The sequence below is a fragment of the Typopeltis vanoorti genome, chromosome 17 (genome assembly GCF_054136105.1).
Source record: "Typopeltis vanoorti isolate ZY-2024b chromosome 17, IOZ_Tvanoo_1.0, whole genome shotgun sequence".
Classification (NCBI taxonomy): domain Eukaryota; kingdom Metazoa; phylum Arthropoda; class Arachnida; order Uropygi; family Thelyphonidae; genus Typopeltis; species Typopeltis vanoorti.
Window position 1 is genome coordinate 3,308,958 of NC_143565.1, and position 16,400 is coordinate 3,325,357.

Below are 16,400 nucleotides of genomic sequence, written 5' to 3' on the forward strand. Positions count from 1 at the left end.
TTTTTACAGAGAAGCTCTAAGCAGTGGAAAAACACAGAACTTCCTCACACACTGACAGGATCAATAGAATCAGCTTTCTTTCTTTCATTCTTTCTTTCTGGGGTTTTTCCTCCCACAAGCAGGCAAACCAGACTGTGAACACACATGGATTACAGTCAGGAATACTTGAGTCCCAGCCATAGGCCTGATTTGTCAGCTATGCCAGTCCCGAGCCCAATAAAATTTGGGGGGGATTGAGATGGTGTCATACTTCCCCATAAAAGGGACCCTCACAGCCATTTATCATCATACGCTAAAGAAAGAAAGAAGTATCCTGTAGCATCTCTTGAGGGTACATGCCAGGACAGGACATAACCAATATATTATTATTTTCTTTAATACATCAATTTCTATAATTTGATTTTTGATTCTACATGATCATTTGCATATAATAATATGTATGTTACTAAGGGTACTTTATTAATAATTATTATTTCAAACCCTCGACACTGCAAGGTAATAGAGGGAAAAAGGAAAATGAGATGAGATGAGAAATTAAGTAATTTCCATTAATCAACCATTTAATATAAATCTTAAAGAATCTTTCATATAAATTTTAGTATTAATATAAAGTATTAAAATTTTCATTCAATATAAAGACTTCATTAGAGAAAATAAACTGAATTTTTACCTTTATGGTGATTTCAAATATGAGAGGTACTCAATTTACGAGGGTGGCCTGAAAAGTTCTTGGCCTCGAACATAGATGCAACACTATATCGGCAAAAGTTTTTTTTCTAAGTTGGTTTCATCTGTCATAAGCATCCATGTGAAATTGCAAGTCATTCTATGAAGTAGTTTGTTTTATACAGCTGTCTGAAACAAAAGTGTTGTCTGTATCCTTTGAAATGGATAAAATTGAGTATCGTTTAGGGTCTTGGTCTAGGAGGTTCCCTATGATTCTTATTCCTACCCAATTCCATGTAGGAAAAAGCAAGTGGTTGTCAATTACAAGACTTATGTTTCTGTTCGCAAATAGTGGTTCTATAAGTATAGCTGACGCTGTTGATCCTGTCAGTGTGTGAGTAAGTTCTGTGTTTTCCACTGCTATAGAGCATCTCTGTAAAATGAGGTAGTTTACTAACATACAGGATACTAATAATATTATTACCATTATTATTATTTTTATCAGTCTGTATAGAGTCAAAAGACTAGTTGTGGAAGGTCCCACTCACAGTTCATCATACTGTAACTTAAATGCATTTACACTCTCTACCCTCACCATATGTTTTGAGCAGTGCATTCACCTACCACTCTATATGGCCTATCATGGAAGAATATAAAAAAAAAAAATCTCTGGTCACAATTCTGGTCAGTTGGGCAATTTCTATAAATCTGCAGACCATGTTTTGGATATGACTTATAGAATCAATTGGAAAAAGACCACCATGCTTCATTGAAGTAAATTTAGAAGAAAAAAACTGTTTTTAAAATCTGTAGCTGTCTTCAAAAATTAGCCTAATTTGAAAAAATATGGTTGCATAAAACTTCCCAAAATATGGGAAACACTAGTACTTCAAGATAACAATTTACATCGTTGGCCACCAACAGGATGCTTCACCTAGTTTGGACTCTAGTTTTTCTTCCACATTTTCACTTAGTTTTCTGTGGCCTTTTTGTGGTTTACAAGTCTCATATTGTGCTACAGATAACTGGGATGAGACCTCTTCATTGTCTTTTTTGGGAATGTGGACCAGAGCTTCTGAAATGATGTCTAATCTCTACCTTCTCATGGTGCACTATGTTGGTATCTACCTAAATACTGAACACACAAGGATGGGATAATAATTTGTTAGACTACTAAATTGTATTTTTATTGGCTTAAACCAAAATTCAGAGTGATGGTACAACATGATGGAATTTCATGCTAGCTAGAACATTGTCTGGTTAAACAAGGCCCATGTTGTTTTTTTGTCAGGGAACCAGGGCGAACACAAAGTCAGCTACTGAAACAAAACACCAACTCAACATCAGAAGAGATCAAGATTGGCATCATCAACATAAGAAATATCAATGGAAAAGAAATGGAACAAGTAGAAGAAATGGATAAGTATCAAATCAGTGTAATAGGTGTTACTGAAATAAACAGAAAACAAAAAAAAAAGTGAGATCTTTCTAAGAAACAAACACAAGATGTTATATTCAAGCAATAACAATCAGGCAAAGCAAGGAATAGCTATAATATTAAACAGAATGAGGAACTGGACTATGAGACGAATATGTGCTTATGGTCCCACAGAAGGTTCTACTAAGGAAGAATTGGAGGAATTTTTCAAGGCTTTAGGGAAAACAGCTGACACAAAGAAAAGGAAAAACTGGTCCTTGTTGGAGATCTAAACAGCAGAGTAGGAAATGATTACCAGACATATAAGAATGGTTTAAGGAAATCTGTAGAAAAGAACAAAGCTAATAATAACAGTAAGTACCTGCTAGATTTCTGCTCAGGAGGTTATAATTATTATTATTATTATGATTTAACACCTCCAGGGAGTCCAAAGCCTCATCAAGGGAGAGTGTGCCAACAGCTTCGAACGATTGTTCCCCTTCCAACTGCTAACCGCGCTCAAACTTACTTAACTGAGCCATTAGTAGCAGAGGCTCTATCAATCGACCAATGGACTAGTTATTACTAATACCATGTTACAACATAAAAATGTACACCAATTCATAAAGAGAAGATGCAAGGAATAAGAAAAGCCTCACTGACTATGTTACTGTTAACAGTGATGTTTTTCCACTGGTTCAGGACACAAGAATATACAGAGGATTTGAAATAGCAAGTGATCACCATTTAGTGTTGAGCAGGAAAAAATTGAACTTCGTATTGAAAAGAAGAGTGTGAAAGAAAGTTTTAAAACAGTCAAAGTTGAACAGCTATTAGATGTGAACTGTAGGCACAAAAACACAAACATTATTCAAGAAAAACTGAAAGAGTTTGAAAAGATAAACCAAAATATCGAGATACATTGGCAATCCCTAAAGGAAATTTTGATTGACTCATACAGAAAGGAATGTGGTGAAGTAATCTGCAAGAATAGAAAAAAAAAATCATGTCTCCATGGTGGACACAAGAAGTTAAAGAGGCACTCAAGGAAAAGAAGAAAGGATATCAAAACTTCCAGAAATGACAGCTTCTGCTCTTAGGGACTATTGAGAAAAATGTAAGAAAGCAAAGCATTGTGTAAATTTAACTATACAAAAGTCATGGGAAGAATTTGGTAAGAACATAGAAAATAAATATCAGGAAAATGGTAAAATATTCTGGAGGTTACTGAAGAAGTTCAGAAATTATTATTATTATCATTATTATATAATAAGGTGACACGAAAACATATGGTGATATACGGCAGCCTGGCTGTTTGAGTGGTTAGCTTATTCGCTCTCCAGCCAAAACGCTGCGGGTTTGAATACCTCCGTGGGCATGGATGATTGTCTTTGGAAATACTGGTGGTGGTGGTGGTCAGCAGTAGATGGCATTACTGTAGTTGCAGTCAGTTGGTGGAGACAGAGTTGTAGAGTAGGTGCCGTCCCTCGATGAGTCTTGGACTCCCTGGAGGTGTCTAATAATAATAATAAATAAATAAATGACAACTGGAGAAAAAGATATCCTTGATGCCTGGAGTAATTACTTCAAAAAATTGATAAATGAAACAAGCAGCGACAGTACGGTTGTAAAAAAACACTCAACAGACATATAATCAAGAATACATATCCATACTTGAAGTAGAAAAAGCCATCAAAATCCTGAAATGTGGTAAGACAACTGGAGTACATGATACTCTACTAGAAATGCTCAAGTATGGAGGTATAAAAGTCTTACAACGGTTGCACTGGATAGTTCAGAATGCCTGGAGTAAGGGACAAATTCCAGATGATTGGAGTGGAGCTCTCATAGTACTCATATATAAAAAAAGGGAAATAAAATTGAATGTGAGAATTACAGAGGATTTTCTACTCAACATTCCTGGTAAGATTTATGCAAGTATACTTGAGAAACAGTTGAGAAGGATTGTGGAATGGAAGCTTGGTGAAGAACAAGCTGGATTCAGGCCAAATAGAGGCTGTCAGCAGCAGATTTTCACTTTATGACAAATAGTTGAGAAATCGTAGGAATATAACAAAGATCTGTATTTTAGTTTTGTAATTCTGGAAAAGGCATATGACAAGATGCCAAGAGGAAAAGCTATTCAAAATGCTACAGTTATATGGTGTCAATGGGGCATTATATCAAGCAGTACTTAGTCTTTATTTGAGTTGTAAGTCAGAATTGAAGGAAGTACAGGAAGGTGATTTAATGTTAAATCTCATGTCAGACAAGGATGTACATTATCCCCTCTCTTATTCATTATCTATATGGATCACATAATGAAGGAAAGTGATATTTAACTTTTGGACGATGTTATACTTCTAAATAAATCTGCTAGAAGTCTGCAAGATTCTCTGGCTAAATTGAATGACTGTTGTAATAAATATGGTATGAAGGTCAGCAATAACAAGACAAAGACAATGAAAATAGACAGAATCAATGAAAATATCAACTGCATTATGAATGGAGAACCTATAGAACAAGTAAAACATTTCAGATACTTAGGCACGATTTTTAGTGAAGATAGTAAATTAAATATGGAAATAGACAACAGAATCAATAAGCTGGTATGGTAGGAAGTCAACTGAATAAATTTATATGGAATAAGAGAGAAATTAGTCAAAACACTAAATTAGCTGTATACAAGACAGTATTCAAACCAATTTTAACTTATGGATCTAAGAGCCTGGTCAGAAGTAAAACACTTGACCAAAGACTTGAGACTGCAGATATGAAAATCCTGAGAAAGATTAGGGGCATGAACCGATGGCAACATCATATTAAAAACAAGGATATTAGGAAAGAACTTGATATTGTCATTATCCAGGAATGCGTTAGCAGAGCTAATCTCAGGTGGTATGGTCACTTAAACAGAAAATGGGAGACAAAAGATTAGCAAAAAAAAGTGTTCTCTGCCAGGTTGATAGGACCAAAGACTCAGAGGAAGACCATGATATATGTGGACTGATACAGTAAAAAGTGCCTTAGAAGACAGAAATATAAGATTTGATAATGTTGTGGTCTTGACAGGTAACAGATTAATTTGGAGGAAAATTGTGAATAGGAAGTTAGTGGTGATGTAAGTTTTTCATGAAGTACTATCATATCCTGTACACTCCTTGAGGATGCATGTCAGGAATTTGATGATGATGATTATTATCATAAGATCCGATGGAGTCAAAGACTCTTCTAGGAGGTCCTATGTCATAAACACAGCTCATCATACCACACCTTAAACACATTCAAATTCTCTGCAGAACCACACACTCAAGTAAGTTCCAATCACTCACAACTCTGTATTCAAACTACCTGCTTCTCACTCCCCTCTTCACACCCTCCTTGTACAATTTCCAGGGACCTCTTGTTCTCCCCTGATCTCGCACCATTTTATGAAAAACCTCTTCAATATTGATCCTGTAACAACGCCTTATCAACTTGTACGTCTCTATCATATCATCCTTCTTCCTGCTATCCACTAAACCATGTAAATTCCTTCTTCTCAACCTTTCCTCATTTAACATTCCAGAGATCAGACACTACCTTAGTCAGTTGCCTCCGTACCCTTTCCAACATCTCTTTGTCCTTTTGAAAACCAGGTGACCAGGGGACTACTCTTTGCACAGTAGTCTATGTGTGGCCTAATCAGAGTCTTATGCAATTGAAAAAGAATGCCTTTTCTTCTACTGGCCAATGTACTTTGCATTATTCCTAGAAGTCATTGTGTTATCATCACAATTTATTATTATTATTATTATTATTATTATTATTATTAAACAAGACCTCATGGAGTCAAAGACTCATCTAGGAGGTCCTTTTATCTCACACACATCTCATCATACCGGGTCTTAAACACATTCAAACTCCTTGCAGACACCACACTCTCAGGCAAGGCATTCCAATCATTCACAACTCTGCACGAAAAAAACCTGCCTCTCACTCCCCTACTCACACCCTCTTTATACAGTTTCCAGGCATGACCTCTGGTTCTCCCCTGATCTCCCACTATTCTCTGTAGAACTTCTCCACCATTGATCCTATAACAACCCCTTACCAACTTGTAGGTCTCTATCATATCTCCCCTCTTCCTTCTCTCCACTAGACTCTGCAAATTACATCTTTTCAATCTTTCCTCATACTCGACATTCCAGAGGTCAGAAACTACCTTAGTCAGTCGCCTTTGGACCCTTTCCAACATCTCTTCATCCTTCTGAAAACCAGGTGACCAAATCTGGGCACAATAGTCCATGTGCGGCCTAATCAAAGCCTTATACAATGGAACAAGAATCTCCCTACTTCTACACGTCAGTGTCCTCCTCATCATTCCCAGAAGTCTTTGTGTTGTCTTCACAATTTTGGCGATGTGTCCCCTAAATTTTAGATCCTTATCCACTATCACTCCCAGATCTCTTATTTCCTCTACTTCCAACAATATATTCTTACCAAGCATAAATTCTGCATCCCATCTTTGTTTTCCAAATTTTAAAACCTTACATTTTGCAACATTGAACTCACATCCCCATTTGCTTGCCCAATCACTCAATTTATTCAAGTCTTCTTGCAAGACCACAACATCTTCACTACTCTTTATGGTTCGTCCCAACTTTGCATCATCCGCAAACAACTGAATATCTCCATCCAAATCTTTGCCAATATCATTAATATACAAGTTAAATAGAGCATTTATACAATTTTAACAATGTGTCCTCTAAATTTTTGATCCTTATCCGCCATCACCCCCAAGATCTCATATATCCTCCACCTCCAACAACATATCCCCACCAAGTGTAAATTCTATCCCATCTTTGTTTCCCAAATTTTAAAACCTTACATTTTGCAACATTGAACTGGTATCCCCCACTCCGGTTCCTATTCACTTGATCTAGTTAAGTCTTGTAAGGCCAGAACATCCACTCTACTCTTCATAGTTTGTCCCAACTTTGCATCATCTGCAAATAACTAAATATCTCCATCCAAATCATCCCCAATATCATTAATGTGCCTGTTAAAAAGCAGTATTCCTAAAACACACCACTAGTGACTTTCCTGTATTGGAATATTACTCCCCTATACACAACTTGCTGGTACCTGTCACATAGCGAACTTCTCATCATTACATATTCCAACCTCGTCCATTCTAATTTGCCTATCAACTTATCATACAGTAATCTATTAAAAGCCTTTACAAAATCTAAGTATGCTACTGTGTATCGCTCTCCTTTGTCCAAGGAAGCCATCACATTATTGTAATAATTATTATTATTCTGCATGATTCGTATAGCACATTATTATTATTCTGTGACACCTCCAGGGAGCCCAAAGACTCATAGAGGGAGGGAACCTACTCTACAGCTCTGTCTCTGCCAACTACAACGAACCACAACTAACATCATCTACACCAGCACCATCTGCTGCCCACCACAACCACTAGTATTTTCACAGACAATCACAAACATCCATGCCAATGGCTGGAATTGTACCTGCAGGCTTTTGGCTGGAGAGCATTTATACTAACCACTGGGCCAACCAGACCAGCTAAAAATTTTCGGATGGCCACAGATATCTCACATCATGATGATGATGAACAGCTTATTTTTCTACCCACTGCAGAGTGAAGGCCTCTCCCAATGTGGGAGGGTTGGGTCTACTACTCCCATGGTGACCCAGTCAATATTGGGAGAGTGTATCTATACTTGGGTGAATGAATGTATGAAGGTGGAAGACAATCACAAACATCCATTCCTACGTGTGATCTGAAACAGCAGCCTCTTGTCTGGGGGAGACCTAGCTAACCACTAGGCCAACCAGGCCAATTTAGTAATCTACTTAATAAGTTAACTAGATTACTAAAACATGACCTCCCTTTAGCAAATGTATGCTGTCCATCAAAGATAATATCATTGTTGTCAACCCAGTTCTGAATCCTAGTTTTCAATAGCTTCTCCAACAACTTAACCACAAACCTAATACACAGATAGGCCTATAATTTGATGCTCGAGTTCTATCCCCTCCCTTATGCAGAAGTACAGTCTTGCCCTCCTTCCACTCCTTTGGAACTTGACCCAGTGCAAGACTCATATTAAAAAATATGACAAGACCTGGCACATTCCTTCATAATATCTGGTGATATATTATCAAGTTCCACAGCCTTATTAACATCAAGTTTGCTCAATCCCCATATACCTCTTGCTCAATTATAGTCAGTCTCTCCTGATCATCATCAACTGCTCTCAAACTCTCCATGTTCACATTCACATGAATGAAAATTCTTAATCAACTGCCCATTAAATATCTCAACAATATCTTCTGCAGCAGTTGTTCCCATGCTATTGTTTCCAATCGTTGCCATCCTTTCATAGTCATTCTATTGTTTGTTTTTTTTTATTTGCTGGCTACATATCGAAAGAACTCCTTAGGATTCTTTTTGGCTTCATTAGGTAACTGCTGCTCATACTTTCCTTTTGCTACTCTTACCAACCAAGTCAGCCTCCTTGCCTGTACTTTGTATTCCTCATGGAATTGATTATTACTACTCCTATTATGCCTTCTCCAATGTCTGTTTTTCTTTTTCCTCTGTATTGTATGCTTAATCTCTTCATTCATCCATTTCACACTTACCTTATTTAACCTTCTTACCCTAGGAATACATTTATACATTGCTTCTACTAGATAGTTCTTGATCACACAAGCTGCATTGATCTCCTTTCCAGCCAACTCCTCCTTCCATGTTACACTTGCAAGTTATATCCTAAGCTTCTCATAATCACGAGCCTTGTAGTTCCACACATATACCCTTTTCTGACAGAGGAGTTCACGCTGATGGCAACCAGCCAGGTAATCACTTCATTATCACTCTCACCAACTGGGGGGTTATTTGACGCCTCCTTTATAATAACATCCTCTGATGAGATGATCAAATCCAAGAACCTCAATCCTCGTGTCATCTTTTACATTTTGTCTGAGGTAGTTGTCCCTCAAAAACTCAAGAAATTCATTTTCTTTATTTCCAGTTGTTATCTCAGTTGCAGTCTGTAATGCCATAATTAAAATCACCCATAATGATCACACTTTTCTTATTTGCTTATCTAATTTGATTATACATTTTATTATTATTATTATTACCAAAGCAACAGAGTCAATGACTCATCTGGGTGGTCCTTTTATCATACACACAGCTCATCATACTGTACTTTAAACACACTCAAATTCTTTGCAGACACCACACTCTCAGGCAAGGCATTCCAATCATTCACAACTCTGCATAAAAAAAAAAAACTGCTTCTCACTCCCCTACTCACATCCTCTTTATACAATTTTCAGGGATGATCTCTGGTTCTCCACTGATCTCCCACTATTTTCTGTAGAACCTCTTGAGCATTCCCATAACAACCCCTTACTAACTTGTAAGTCTCTATCATATCCTCCCCCCTCTTCCTCCTGTCTGCCAGACTCTGCAAATTGCATGTTCTCAAAATTTCCTCATATTCGACATTCCAGAGGTTGGAAACTATGGACCCTTTCCAACATCTCTTTGTCCTTCTGAAAACCAAGTGACCAAATCTGGGCTTAATAGTCCATGTGTGGCGTAATCAACACCTTATACAATGGAACAAGAATCTCTCTACTTATGCAAGTCAGTGTCCTCTGCATCATTCCCAGAAGCCTTTGTGTTGTTTTCACAGTTTTGGCAATCTGTCCCCTAAATTTCAGGTCCTTATCCACTATCACCACCATATATCAATTATTTCCTCTACCTCCAACAATATATCCTCATAAAGCATAAATTCTGCATCCCATCTTTGTTTCCCAAATTTTAAAACCTTACATTTTGCAACATTGAACTCACATCTCCATTTCCATGTCAAATCACTCAATTTATTCAAGTCTTCTTGTAAGGCCACAACACCTCTACTCTTCATGGTTCATTCCAACTTTGCATCATCTGAAAACAACTGAATATCTCCATCCAAATCTTCACCAATATCATTAACATAAAAGTTAAGCAGTAGTGACCCTAAAACAGACCCCTGAGGCACACTACTATTGACTTTCCATTTCCTTGATATCACTCCCCCATACACAACTTGTTGCTACCTATTCTAATATTCAACCACTCTAGTTTGACTATCAGCTTATCATGCGGTAATCTATCAAAAGCCTTTGAAATCTTAGTATATTACTGTGTATCCTTCTCCTCTTTCCAATGAAGCAGTCACCTTATTGTAATAAGTAAGTAGATTACTAAAATATGGCCTCCCTTTAGCAAATCCATGCTGTCCATCAAAGATAATACCATTGTTGTCAACTCAATTTTGGATCCTAGTTCTCACAACCTTCTCCAATGACTAAACCACAACACCTGACACACAGATAGGCCTATAGTTTGCTGCTTGAGTTCAATCACCTCCTTTATGAATTGGCACAATCTTGTTCTCCTTCCACTCCTTAGGAACTTGAGCCAGTGCAATACTCGTATTAAAAAAATATGTCAAGGCAGGCGTCAACTGCCTGGCACATTCCTTCAGAATACATGGTGATATATTATCAAGTCCCATAGCCTTATTAACATATAGTTTGTTCAACTCCCCATACACCACTTGCTCACTTAGTCAGTCTCATCTCCCCGTCGTCAACTACTCTCAGTCTCTCCATGAAATCACATTCACAAGATTGAAAGACCTTTATAAACTGCTCATTAAGTATCTCCACCACATCTTCCTCAACAGCTATCCTTATACCATTTTCTCCAATCAGCGTCATCCTTCCATAATCATTCTTTCTTTCTTTTCCTGGCTACATGTCGAAAGAACTCCTTAGGATTCTTTTTGGCTTCATTAACTAACTGCTGTTCATACCACACTTTTACTATCCTTACCAACCTTGTCACCTGCCTTGCCTGGTCTTTGTAATCCTGGTGGAATTGGTTATTTCCACTTATTATTATTATTTTGACACCTCCAGGGAATCCAAAGACTCATCGAGGGAGGCCACCTGCTCTACAACTCTGTTCTCCACCAGTCAATCCAAAAACTGACTGCAACTACACCAGTGGCATCTACTGCCAAACCCCACCACAAGTTCAGAGACAATCACAAACATCCATTTCCATGGCGGGATTCGAACCCCCAGTCTTTTGGCTGGAGAGCAGATATGCTATCCACTCAGCCAGCCAGGCTGGCCCAGGGGTTAATGCTGCCTCGATAATGTTCTTTTTCTCTGTATTGCATGCTTAATCTCTTTATTCATCTATTTCACATCTACCTTATTTAACCTTCTCACCCTTGGAATATGTTTAGATATTGCATCTACTAGAGAGTTCTTGAAGATCCCCCCCAAGCTGCAGTGATCTCTTTTCCAGCTAACTCCTCATTACATGCTATGCCCTCAAGCTGTCTCCTGGGCTCTTCATAATCACCACGTTGTAGTTCCACACATACCCTTTTCTCACAGAGGTCCTCACACTGCTGGCAACCACCCAGATAATCGCCTTATGGTCACTCTCACCAATTGGTTGGTGATTTGACACCTCATTTATAATTACATCCTCTAATGAGATGACCAAATCCAAGAACGCTTAATCCTTACATAGCCTCTGTTACATACTGTTTGAGGTGTTATCCCTAAAAAACTCAAAAAACTCATTTTCTTTACTTCCTGTTGCTATCTCGTCATTTCAGTCTATATTACCATAATTAAAATCGCCCATAATGATCACTCTTTTCTTATTTGTTTGCCCTTTTTACCCTTTCTATCCTCACGAAATACATCATACCCTTCCATCTCTATTCCTGTCAGGATGTCGTCCTCATCTCACCACGTCTCACTTATTCCAACAATTTTTGAGTGAACAGACTCAATTAGTGCAACCATTTCATCTGCCTTATTTCTTACACTTCTAGCATTTGTATACAAACACAGCAGCTCATCCCTGGATCTACAGCTAGTTCCACTGATACCACTCATTTGATGTGATCTCTCCATGCTCAGCTGCGGCCATTTTCCTTTCTGCTTATTCATTTTAGATCCCGCGTCAATTCCAACTCTTTCCTCTTGATCCCAGGTCATCCCATTCCTTTCCTGTCTACACATGCTCTCATATCCTGTTGGAGCATCCACCTTTCTGACGCTTTGTGCCCTTGTCAGTCTGAGCCTCTCCGTTTCCCTGTTCTTCTTGCACACCCATTCTCTCATTTTCCATACTCATGCATTCACTTCCTCATTCATAACCACCTCTTTAATCTCTCCTGTGTTACTCTCCTGCTCACATCACTTCCCACTTGATCTTATTTATTCTCTGTACTCACTTCTGTACCTTCCAGCAGCAGTCTCTCCAAGCAACTCACACCATAACCACTCAAATGCAGTCCATCTCTCTTATATAGTTCACTTCATCCTTCCAACTCATTCCACACATTAACAAACTGTACTCCTTTCTCCTCGCATATTTCAGCTAACATGTCATTCATAATCCTTGCTCTCCCCCTCGTCTCACCAGTCATACTTAGGGAAAAAAATTTTTTATGGTCACTACCATCTATATTTCCAGGTCTATAACAACATCTGACTAAATATTTAATTCTGTTCACCTCTATCTCACACCACGCTGATTCAAAACCACTGACACTGTAACTCTTGCATCTCTACTTTGTATGGACATAACTCTTTCTCATCATCAATAACACTTCCCCCTCCATTTTTACCCTTTCTATCTTCATGAAACACATCATACCCTTCCATCTCTATTCCTATCAGGAAGTCATCCTCATCCAACCATGTCTCACTTATTCCAATAATTCTTGAGTGAACAGATCCATTTTTGCCTTGTTTCTTACATTTCTAGATGAGCCATTTCTTTTTCTCCTTATTAACCTCCCTACTGGCCAATGTGGATGAAATAGTGACACCAAATTGCACTTCTTATCCATGTTATTCAATGGGTTTTAGAGCTTCGTATCCAGATTTATCTCGACGTCTATGGACGTCATGGCCAGTTGGGGGAATTAATCTTAGAACCTACTTCAAATCCAGCTATTTTCCCTTGATCTTAGATCACCCCCTTCCCTTGTTGTCTACACATGCTTTCTCACACTGTGTGTTGTCTGTCTACTTTCAGCTCCCTCGTTCGATCTTTATCTTGCACACTTGTTCTCTCATTCTCTATACTCATGCTACCCACTTCTTCATTCATAACCACAACTTCGGTCTCTCCTTTCTTACTCTCCTGCTCTTTCACATCATTTCTTACTTGATCAGATTCATTCTCGGTACTCATTTCTCTATCTTCCAGTAGTAGTCTCTTCAAAGGACTCACAGCAAAACCATTCAAATGCAGTCTGTCTTATTCAGTTCAATTCGTTCTTCAAACTCATTCCACAAATGAACAAACTGAATTCTTTTCTCCTCACACATTTCTGTTACACACGTTGTATCATGCACAATCTTCTCTCTCTGCCTCATTTCATCACTGTCATACCTGGGCAAAACACTGACTACCTCTCCTATCATACCATTGTCTTTTATCCATCTCAACAACCTCCTGATATCCAATCTTACATGTTCCTTGTTCCCAGTCAAGTTATTTGTCCCTGTTACCACTGCCAACTCTTTTGCTCACTTATTTCTCATATCCAACACCTCCATCACTCTGTTAATTTTACCTCCATGAAAACAAACCTTGTGCATCTTCTCATTTACCACATCTTTAATAATCGAATCACCATACAACACACTCGCATGTCTTTCATTACCTCTTTCATACCACTATCATTAATTTTTGCCATTTTTACACTTCCATACATATCTCCAGTTCTCTCAATTTCACTCTGTATCCATTTTATCTCTTGTCTCATCTTGCCCAACTCAGCTGTCAAATCTTGCATCACATTTTTGCTCTCATTCGCTCTTTCAGTTTTATTCAGTTTTATTTTATGTCAGCCATGCACACTTGTTCACCATCAATGCCGCTTGCCACTTTACCTTTAATTGCACTCTTTTTTTTTCAACTTTTGCTACATTCATATCGCTTTTGTCTTTCTTACCATCTTCAACTCGTGGCATTCTCGCTACTAAAACTTTCATTTACCATTCATGAGGTCCTCATTCAGATCACCCTTCTTACACACACACACATATCCTCCTCCTGTCTGCCTTAAATATCCATAATTTATCTACATAATTGAATTGAATGAATACATTGAGCACACCTCATGTTTCACGAAATGGCTGAAATCAATATTAATTTTCTGCAAAGGCAAAGCTTCCACCATCTCTCCTTTGTGAGTTACACTACTAAGTTCTAAGTTTAACAATTTCATAAACAAACTGAAACTAAGCCCACAAGCTAAAAACACTATAAGCACACATCTTTTTACAGCAGCTCTTACTCATAAACACAAAATTATTTACAATTAATTATTCTAAAAAACTTATATTAAATGTTAACCTTCTTTACACAAACATTCCAATGAAATGCTTCCTGCTGACTGGAGAAAAAAAAATGCAGGAAAGTACTGTAAAATAATTAGAGATGATAAAAGGGACATTGAAAGCTGAAGATAAAGATATTCTTGATGTATCGAGTCACATTTATAAGATTGCTAAATGAAACAAGCGGTAACAGCATTGTGGTAGGAAACACACAGCAGGAATGCCATCTGAAATATATATCAGTACCTGAAGTAGAAAAAGCTATCACAAATCTGAAATGTGGAAAGGCAGCTGGAGTAGATGATATTCGAGCAAAATTCTAAAATATGGAGGTATAAAAGTTTTACAGTGGCTACTGCATAATTCAGAAGGCCTTGTCAAAGGGTTGAATTCCTGATGATTGGAGTAGCATGCTCATAATACTCATTTATAACAAACGAGAATAAAGCTATATGTGAAAATTACAGAAACATTTCTCTACTGAGTATTCCTAGTAAGATTTATACAAGTATTCTTGAGAAACAGCTAAGAAAAAATGGAGTAGGAGATTGGAGAAAAACAAGCTGGGTTCAGCCCAAACAGAGGTTGTCAGGATCAGATTTTCACCTTAAGAAAAATAGTTGAGGAATCATGGGAATATAACAAGGAACTGTATTTAAGCCTTGTAGATCTGGAAAAGGAGCATCCGTAGCTCAGTCAGTATAGACGATCCTTTATCTAGTCTCTTTTGACTAAAGGTGAGTTAGTCAGTCTCATACCTCTGTATGAATCCAACTCATATACAGAAGTAGGTTTTTTTCCACCCAGAAACTGGGGTTTTTCATCCCCCAGAATAGGCAAACCGGCCCATGAACACATGCATCTACAGACATAGGACACACTAGGAGGCATTGGGCTAACCACCTTATCCTCGATACGGTAGCGATTAAATGTAGAAAAATCCTTGACACTGCAAGGTAAAAGAGGAAGAAGGAATAAGAAGGTCTGGAAAAGGCATATGACAAGGTGCCAAGAAGAAAGCTGTTCAAAACGCTCCAGTTATATGGTGTAAACGGCACATTATATGATGCAATACATAATCTCTATTTGAGTTGTAAATCAGCAGTTAGAATTGAAGGAGGTAAAGGAAGATGGTTTGATGTTATGTCAGGTGTGCGACAAGGGTGTACATTATCTCCACTGTATTGATCACATTATGAAGGAAAGTGGTATTAAACCTGATATCAGAAGTGGAGACGTTATACTCCTAAATAAATCGAGGACAAGTCTGCAGGATTCCCTGACCAAATGGAATAACTACTTTAATAATTTGTTTGTGAAAATCAGCATTAAAAAGACAATAACAATGAAATTAGGCAGAAAAGTTGAAAACATCAACTGCATCCTGAAGATGGAGAGGAGAACCTATAGAACAAGTAAAACCTTTCAGTTGTTCAGGCACAATTTTTAGTGAGTATGGCAAATTAAATTTGGAAATAGATAGCAGAATTAGCAAAGCTGGTATGGTAGGAAGACAACTAAGTTTATATGGAACAAGAGAGAGAGATTAGTCAAAACACTAAAGCAGCTGTATACAATACAGCATTCAAACCAGTTTTAACTTATGGATCTAAGAGCTAATTTAGAAATAAAACTCTGATCAAAGACCTGAGACCACAGGTTTGCGAGTTCTGAGAAAGATTAGGAGACTGAACAGATGTCATGAATGGCAGTATGATATTAAAAATGAGGATATTAGGAAAGAACTTGACACTGTTAGCATTCAGGAAAGTGTTAGCATAGCTCATCTCAGGTGGTATGGCAACTTAAACAGAATGGAGAGGAATGATTAGCTAAACAAGTGTTCTTTGCC

The 16,400-nt window shown here is 37.8% G+C and overlaps 1 protein-coding gene across 3 annotated transcripts in view; it reads left to right on the forward strand.

Moving 5' to 3' along the window:
* The window catches only part of LOC150097100 (VPS35 endosomal protein-sorting factor-like), a 386,078-nt gene that overhangs the window by 263,514 nt on the left and 106,164 nt on the right, over positions 1-16,400 (forward strand). The window lies entirely within an intron of this gene.